The sequence below is a fragment of the Micropterus dolomieu genome, linkage group LG11 (assembly GCF_021292245.1).
Source record: "Micropterus dolomieu isolate WLL.071019.BEF.003 ecotype Adirondacks linkage group LG11, ASM2129224v1, whole genome shotgun sequence".
Classification (NCBI taxonomy): Eukaryota; Metazoa; Chordata; class Actinopteri; order Centrarchiformes; family Centrarchidae; genus Micropterus; species Micropterus dolomieu.
The window spans coordinates 8,861,675-8,870,810 of record NC_060160.1 but is presented as its reverse complement, the minus strand read 5'-3'; the positions used below and the strand labels follow the sequence as shown (position 1 = coordinate 8,870,810).

Here is a 9,136-nt window from a genome sequence, read left to right as displayed (position 1 = left end):
CCCCCCCCCCCCCCCCCCACCATCCCAATGTTTTGGAAAGGTGTCGGGGGAAGATTGTTCCGAAACAATTCAACCATCCGACATTCAGCTCTGAAGCACACTTGCAGCTTCAGGTGTCACTGATGAGAGTTTTAAGATTATTTTCAAATTTGTGCCTGGTTAATAACATTTTACATGGTTTGGCCTCCTCCTGCACTACGTGACTGTGTATAGTCCCAGAGTGGACAGTAAATTCACACCCTAAAGAATATCCTCTATACGAGACGGTAATACAACATTTCGCCGCACTGCATCTGCGCAGTCATCATCAGTTTTTTCTGTAGAAGCCACAAATCAGTGGAAGACCCTGCATGACAATGTAAAGAGCTACAGCTTTATCAGCAACTTCAAAAACCAGCTTCAAAAGTCTGTTAAAAGCTGCTCAGCTCTGTACTCACTGACTTTGACTTCTGTGGTTTTCATGACTTGCTTTTATTTGACAAGCTTGTGTGTAGCTTTAAATTACGTCCTTCTTTTTGTTTAACTTTGTATTATGTTATCGTGCCGTCTCTTTGTTTAGATGTACCAAGGGATAACGGATGCAAATTATCTTAAAGTTATAATCCTGTAAAGGTACATCAAATGGTGACATTTATGTTTTAAACTGTACATGGTACCTGCAAAATAAAATAAATGTTGGATATCAATTTGGAAATGAGACCTACACATTATACAGACGTACAGTATAGCGTGGAGTCTGTTCACTCTTGGTGCCTTGCTCTTGGGAACACACTGTTGTTCAATCAACTGACTTTTAATCTATTTGGTTGAGTTATACATGTATAATCTGCTGGAGGGAGGTCTTCTGTTGAACTTCTCTGCCTGTCTGTCTCTTAATCACCCAATAAATATCCACAAAATTACCTTTAAACAAAATGACCTTTACAGTTAAAATCTTCTCTGCAAGTGTCCTCTTCTGCCTCTTTTTCTCTCTCATCCCCCTTTTACTCCCCTCACACCCATTACAGCTCTTGAGCTCTTTGCAGTTTAATGAAAGACCCTAAGACATCGGAGCTAAGCCCTGTGTCCTGAATGGCATGTGGGTCATGCCACGTAGATTAGAAATCTTGGAGCAGCTACAGAGAAAGCAGGAGATTTACTGACATGGTCATCATGGTTCTGTAGAAGGCAATGCCTCTAATGGCGGGATGCATGCGCATGTTAATCTGTTATCAGACAAAGAAGCTTTATAATCAATCGTTGACAATGCATAATTGATGCAGGCTGCTCTGCAAAGGTTTGAGGGATCTTTGAAAAACAAAAGAGGGTTTCAGCTACACTGACACCTGCTTTAAACAAAGTAAAATGCTTAGCATCCTATTTAGTGTTTCTGTGCATAAACCCTAAGTTAAGTCGGCATACGAGAGGGTCTAAAAGGTGCAGAGACCTTTTCTAAAGCAAACACAAAACTCACTTTAACACAATTGCATCAGTGAAGAATATTTTTTTTTTAAGTGATTTGTGCTCCCCACCAACATTTTTGGATTGGAAAACTCTCCTCCACTTCAACAATGACCATTTATGTGCCTTTAACCTACAAACGAGCACTGTCATCTTACCCTATAAGGTCTGTTAAAACAAGTGCATTATGACCGGCAGTGGGCTTGTACTAAAAACAACAATAATTTGTCAATAAAGTGTCCACACAGGTGGGCTGAATGTTATTCTTTAAAACCAGTGGCTTCTGTCATGGTATCGTTGTGGGATTTCTTGCTGTAAAGGCTGGGTGATAAATAGGTCCAAAATGTCAATACAGCCAGTGTAATGCTGAGGGGGGATATAGGCTGCTGAGGCAGCATTGGAGATTATCTCCCCCAAATGATAGTGAACTGCAGGCCTTATATGGAATTAATGAGGGATTTTCGAACAGTCACATAAAGCTTCTTTTTTCTGCATAACGCAACTATAAATGTGACGCTGCTGAAGGAATTAAATCATGACAGGAATGAGTAGGATCTGTGGATATACACTCCACGGGTTTTAAACACGCTAGATGTCCAAAATGATCTTATTTTGTCCCTGGAAACTACGGGCCAGTGCGCAGGCCCGGCTGCTGGGACTCCGCTGCAGCATCACGGGTCCTTCCCCCTAAAGCAGTGCGGTAAGGTTATCTACAAATAATAATAAAAAAGCCCACGAAAATTTGACGAAGGGAATTTGTGAACACTTTAGAGCTTCTGAAAGCATCACTGAAATCCACAAGACACATTTAAACACATAGGCTTCTTCTTCTTTCTGAGCTTTACATCGCCGGTCCTGTCCACATTTGAACAGGTGTAACAGCCCAACTGTGCATAAAAAACACGCCGACTGAAGGGCAGTACATCCTGTTTTTAACCAAATGTGCAGCTATTAACTTTGCATTAATTACAGTGGACTGAATTTGGACAGTTAAAGAAAAAACACGCTTGCACAGCTATCAACTTGCAAACACTGATTAAGGATAAGGATTTCAAACATAAGGAAGTACATTAAGAAAACCAACATATTTCATCCCTCAAAACCTTCACAAACACATATGTGGTTAACCACTCATGCTTCCTAAATCCTAACATGTTGGCTACATGTCGCTGAGCAGTCGGCTGCAGCAGACGGACATGATTCATCCTCAGTGCAGTTTTTTTTTTACCTTCAGATTAAGCTCTGCGATGTCTCCCTCAGCACACAGGCCGGCGGATCAAACACATCACCCGGGGAGGTTGTCCAGGATGTCGCGGCGGTGCTCTGTCTGCTGCTCGTCTATTTGTCCCCCAGCTTCTCCTCCACGGCGTCTCTGCTCTCCGATTGCAAATGTACACATTTTACTTCACTGCAGCAGCAGCGGCGGCACATGCTCAGACAGGCTCACGCACCTCTTGCATCTTTTGTTAACCTTTTGTTCACCGCAGCTCAGCGTGCGGTGCCACCAGACAGTTTAGTTTAGGATGAAGACAGGAAACAGCTAGTTAGGTCTGTGCAAGATTAAAAACCAGCACCTCTGAAGCTCACATATTAACACATTTTATCTAGCTTTTGAATACATACCAAAAATTAAGTGCATAAATGACAATTTGTGTTTTATTGCAGCAGTTACTTGGTCGGGTTGCCAGGAGCGGCGATTTCCCCCATTTTCAGCTAAGCTAAGCTAAGTTGCTGCTAGCTTCATATTGAATTGACAGCTGTGAGAGTAACGTTAGTGTAATCTTTCTCATAAACTGTATGTAAAAAATATAGTAAAATAAGTTAAAAGAAAACAGCATGTGAAATTTGCATTTACTACAACATTCAGCAAAAAACAAACTAAACAGCCAACACTAGCTGGCGAGATAGCCACAACTAGTCTTGGTTAAAGCTAAAGGTACTTAAGTTACTCCCCCCTAGCTGTTTCTTGTAATTGAAATATATCAATGATGTGATATGATCTAACGTTGTGGTAATTTAGTTTTGTATCCTAATAAATAAGGTAGGACCAGCCCAACTTGTCCGTCTAAAAGGTAGCCTAGTTTATCAGAGTTATCAGTGTCATAAACGTCAATAACTTCACTATAATTTACTCTCAAAATAATTCCTTCAGCAAACTACTATCAGATGGTTCAGTCAAGTGCTTACTAAAGCCATCATTTATTACAGGAAGTCAGTATTTTGACTGAAAACTAATATAATGCCTTCCCCTTAATCAACTCAGAGGCTGGGTGTCAACTGTTGCCCACTTCCAAAAGCTTTTAACGCCCTGAATCCAATATATTTAGTTACTTTTCCAGCCTTTCCAAAGGAGTGTAGAAACATGTTGCACTGGTGATTTAATTTTCTTTTTAGCCAAGTCACTGATGCTTTTTCCAAATCGTTTTTTCCCTTAGAAGTCCTTCATCATTAGGTCATTACAAGGAACCAGTAATTAGAAACCCAAAGAGCCTTGACAAAAATCTTGAGAGATGCTGTAGAGCAAATTTGTACATCAACATATGTAACGTCTCCAAGTACCCTTTCAGTATCACCCATCATGTTCCAAATGTGCTCTTTTCAATTTAAATTGGATGTTTTATGAGCAAAACTCTTGAAAGAATAAATAACTATTCACATCTTTGATTAATAGGCAACAAAATGCACCATTGGTCAATTCAGCCAACCTGATCTCACAGAAATATGTGAAATGACCACAACCTCTTAACACCAAATTACGTGGAATGCGAAGGTGTTGCATGTTGGGACGGGGCGCCATCTGGTGTGGTACCTGCTCTGTTTATCTTTCAGTAGGTTCAGTTAAGTTTACTTTCGTACTAATACATAACTTTCAGCAATCTAGGACTAGCACTTGTGTGAAAATGCACTTTGAATAAACCTTGGCTGGATTAAGTTTTCTGCTCACTTGTTAAGTAATTTTCATGCACTACTAATTCCTGTGCAGTTGGCTTAACATACCTGGTAGTTTATTAGTTATCGAGACAATAAATATACAAAAGACCCGCATCAGACTTTGTAGAAGTGCTCCCTGGTTGCCCCATGGATTTCCAGTAACAATGGCACTGCCTGCTCTGACAAGAATACACAAAAGCAAAAGGCACATAAAATGATTAAACCCGATGATATACGATAATATAACACAGGATGCAATGGAAATATTGACTCTAATAACTGCGTCCATTCTTTCTAAGTGGTCTTCAAAGGGAAAAATGTCCCGATCAACAAGACATGAATGGTCGATCAGCATTTTGAAGAGCATTGTAATAATATTATCTGTGTGCTCACTCACTGGATATGATGTCAATTGGACATTAATGGTAGATACTAAAATACCCTACAGACGGCATTTTCTACAGAGCCTCGTAAAGACAAGAGGGGTGCTCCCACTGAATCATTAGGCTACTTTAGCAATCAGCATCAACCTCGTCCTACAGATCAGAGGACTGAAACATAAAACAACAGTTTAGATTATTAATACATTATAAGCAGGAGTAACAGACAGAATAAATATTGAGTTTCTTCAGAGCATAAACAATCCCAAACAGAGATGAGAATGAGCCTCCACACAAAATAGTGAGACCTGTCATCACAATGACCCAGAGCACAAAGAGAAAAATCTTTAGCACAGTACAGACCTGAGTAAATGTACTGAGTTATATTCCACCACTAGTCAGTACTTATTGTTTAAGTATTGTATGCTCTATTTAGTGAAAACACACTCATGTTCTTTCTTTTCTTCTTTACTCATGTGATTGCTGTAGCAATTAATGCATGTCCTATTTATTTGTCTTTCGCATATTGTTGTCACTAAGTACGCCGGCATGCTTTGCAAACTGTACATTTAGCTAGAAATTTAGCTCAATTTCAAAATCCATGGTGGGTTAAAATCATGGGCATCTGGACTTGGATGAAGATACTTTTTCACCTCTCATCCACGATACTATCTGGCAGGAAGTCCTCGGCTTTTGACCTCAGTGCAGTCATTATCAAGGTGATGGATACTACCTGGTTCGTTAGTGCTCCTGGCTGTTGTAACAACAGTCGTTATGGTCATAGGATCACTTGAGGCCAAGCCTGAACAACCCTGGGTGGCATTGTCACATGAGGCCAAATGTTTAATCTCCTGGGAAGAGATGAAAAGACAGCATTGTAAGTGGTGTCGTAGACCTCCTCCCCTGTTGAGAGATGGTTTCTCTACTTTGGTGTAGATGGCTTCCTTCACTCCTCTTCCATCTGTCATCAAAAGAGTGTCTCTTATCCGTCAAATATAGGTAAATCGCTGAGTCTTAGCCTGAGGAGCAGGTTCTTTTTGTGTTGAGCCATGTGTTGGTATAGTGGTTGTTTAGTTTACTCAATATATAGGTCTGTGCATTCAACATTTTCATTGGACAGAGCCATTTAGAACTTATTGAACTTATTCTCTGGTAGTGTTGTTTTCAGTGGTGGTTACTCAAGTAAAAGTAGCAATACCATACAGTGATAACAAGTACTCTTTATGCAGAAAATGGTCCCTGCTATACTATTGCATTATAAATATATGTAGTATGATTAATACTAATCACTGCTGCATTAATGTGCATGTTGCATTTTACTGCTGTAGACATTTAAGGTTAAGCTCCTTTTAACTACCTTATATAATGCTGGGTAGTTTAATCTACAGCAATGCATCATATTCTACAAGATTATCATATTTGTAGCGTTGCTGCCCTGTAAGAACCACTCTAAAACAGCCCTGTTTTAAGCTTTGGAAGTTGCATTTTCCACCTTATCCAAAGGGGGGGTTATTTATGTTAAGAAGAAAAAATTTCAACCCATAAATGAACACTTCGATCTTCAGTTTATCAGAAAAACTGAAATTCAAAGTCACCAAATTTTAATATTAATTGTTTTTACTGGACAGGAAGGGTATGAAAAAATTTATCTGAAAGTAACTAAAGCTGAGTTTTTAAATGGTGCTCTCTCATAATTTAAACATGTGGAAGAAGTACTCAAGTCTTGTACTTTAGTAAAAGTAGCGATACCACAGTGCTTAAATATAAAAGTACATTTCCCTCTTGAGTTTTAGTGGAATAGAAGTATGAAAGTAGCACAAAATGGAAATACTCAAGTTAAGTACCTAATTTTCAAAATTTAAAAGAACCGTACTTGAGTAAAATGTACTTATTTACTTTCCACCACTGATGAACACACATCATGATGTTAAGCAACTCTTGCAAACAGTTGAAGTTAAAAAGTTTTTGTCTGAATGAGAACTTTCTATCAGTTCACACAGGTGGATAGTATTTGGCTAATAGGACAGGAACCTGTGTGCTTGTACAGGTCTGCTTGGCCTGGATCATGTGGTGGGTCAGTGGTTAATCTGCTTTGTATTGAAGAATGTTCCTGCTTCTGTCCTCAACTTGACCAACAGATTGCTCCGGGCATCAGCCCTCAACAAAGCAACATCATGACAACTGAAGTTGGTTGATTTGACACTTTGACATAACTTTGCTTCCACAGATCAATGGTGTTGGACTAACAGCTGGCCACTCAAGATTCAATTTTTAAAAAGTGAGTCAATGGGCGTTGATTTGAGACTGATCCACTCAGTAACATCTTCCAAATCATTTAAATTTTAATCTTTCTTCTATTTTTAAAAAAAGCCTTTTATTAATGTCATCTGTTTCACTTTTTTGTTGTTTTATCTCTTCTGTATTTTTATTTCACCCCTTTCTAAAAAAACATCTTATTTATTGTTCTCAATTGTTTTATCTTGATTTTCCAATGTAAAGCACTTTGTAACTGCATTTTTGAAACTGCGTGTGCTATTATAATAATAGTAGAAGTTTAACATCTTTATAGTTGCCCTTTAACCATGTTTGGTGATTTAAGGGATGATGAAGAAAGAAAAGACCTTAACAACATAATCATTATGATGGGGAAAGCATATATATTTAAAGCTACAAAAAAAACAACAAGTAAACACTGAACGTTTGAAATTTTCTCAAAGGATATTAAAAAGAATCAAGAACAGAATTTCATTTTTGAATGTTGGTGGGATACTTCGAATCAATTGAAGACGTGAGTAAAAAAGAGAGGGAAATAGAGATCTCTGTGTTCACAATGTGCAAGAGTTTTAGGTAGGTGTGGAAAAAAATGCTGTAAAGAATGCTTTCAAAATTAGTCATGTTAATAGATTACTAGATTTATCAATTAACAAAATGCTAAGTGAGTGAACAGAAGAAATATCTCAACGGCATCAATTCTTCTAGGTACACTTACACAAAGTCAAGGATTTTGTAGGCATGTCATCGGGTGTAAGATTAAACTATTATACCAATCAGGTGCTAATGATAATCAATATGTAGGTTGAAACCTAATCATTGACTGAAATAGCTGAACAACTGGATGAGGAACAGCCAAACAAGGTTGCTGAAGACAGTTTACTGTCAAAAGCCATACAAGGTAGGTATACTGCATCAGAAGACAGGGGTTTCCAGATGTGCTGTTCAAGCTGTTTCAAAGCAAAAAGAAACAGGCAACATTAAGGACTGTATACACAGTTGTTGGCCAAAGAAACTTACTGCCGCAGATGGAAGACACATCATGCTTACTTCCCTTATAACTGAAGATGTCCAGCAGTGCCATCAGCTTAGACCTGGCAGTTCTCAACAGCGGGCCCTGGGTCACAGATCTACTGTATGGAGAAGCCTAATCAGGAGTGGCCTTCATGGAAAACTTGCCGCCAAAAAGCTATAACTTATGCTGAAGGCCAAGCGACTCAACTATGGGTGAAAACACAGGAACTGGGGTGCAGAGAAATGGCAGCAGGTGCTCTGGTCAAAGTCAAAATCAAAAATATTTGGCTGCAGCAGAAAGCAGTTTGTTTGCCAAACAGCAGTTAAAGAATGACTGTCTGCAGGTAACAGTGAAGCATGGTGGATGTTCCTTGCAAGTATGGGGCTCTATTTGTGCAAACATAGTTGGGGATTTGGTCAGAATTAACGTCTTCTCAATGCTGAGAAGTACAGATACTAGTCCATCATGCAAAACCATCAGTGAGGCATCTGATTTATTCTGCAGCATGACAGTGACCCCAAACATTAAGTCATGAAGAACTCCTTTCAGCATAAAGGAGGACAATGAGTCCGGAAAGTGATTGTGTGGCCCCCACAGAGCCCTGATCTCAACATCATTGAGTCTGGGATTACCAACCTACCTGCAGAGTTCTTTCAAAAAGTAGGTGCAAGTGTACCTAGACAAATTTGTGCCGTTTTGAAAGCAAAGGGTGGTCAAACCAAATTTTTGTTCACTTACTTTGCATTTTGTTATTTGATAAATATAATCTATTAACATGTAAATAATTTTTTAAGGTTTTCTTTACAGCATTTCTTCCCACACCTACCTTAAACCTTTGCACAGTGCTGTACATAGATATCTACCTTATATATGTAAGTATGTACATAAACTTACTTTTGTTTTTTTTAAATTTTCTCCTATATTTTTGTTCTCGGTTAGTGGTATATTCTGCTCCTTTTTGTGTATGATAATTTTGTAATGTAACCTTGTGTAATAGTAACTTATTTTAGAGAAGGGGGAAAAAGTAGTTTATTATTTTTATGGCTGTTTCCAAGGTCAAGAATGATCTGTCAAGTTCAAAATCTAAATGGACAGGGAT

At 38.7% G+C, this 9,136-nt stretch overlaps 1 protein-coding gene across 2 annotated transcripts in view; it reads right to left on the bottom strand.

Annotated features, from left to right (window-relative positions):
• Positions 1-3,091, bottom strand: part of tmem229b (transmembrane protein 229B) — a 14,518-nt gene extending 11,427 nt beyond the window's left edge. The window contains exons 1-2 of one of the 2 annotated variants that reach the window (XM_046062879.1): positions 2,892-3,091; positions 2,669-2,812 (exon numbers count right to left, since the gene is read on the bottom strand). The gene's annotated coding sequence lies outside the window, so the exon portion shown is untranslated. Of the gene's footprint in view, positions 1-2,668 lie in introns of both variants that reach the window. The other variant, XM_046062878.1, reaches the window with a different exon arrangement.
• Between the last annotated feature and the right edge of the window lie 6,045 nt (positions 3,092-9,136).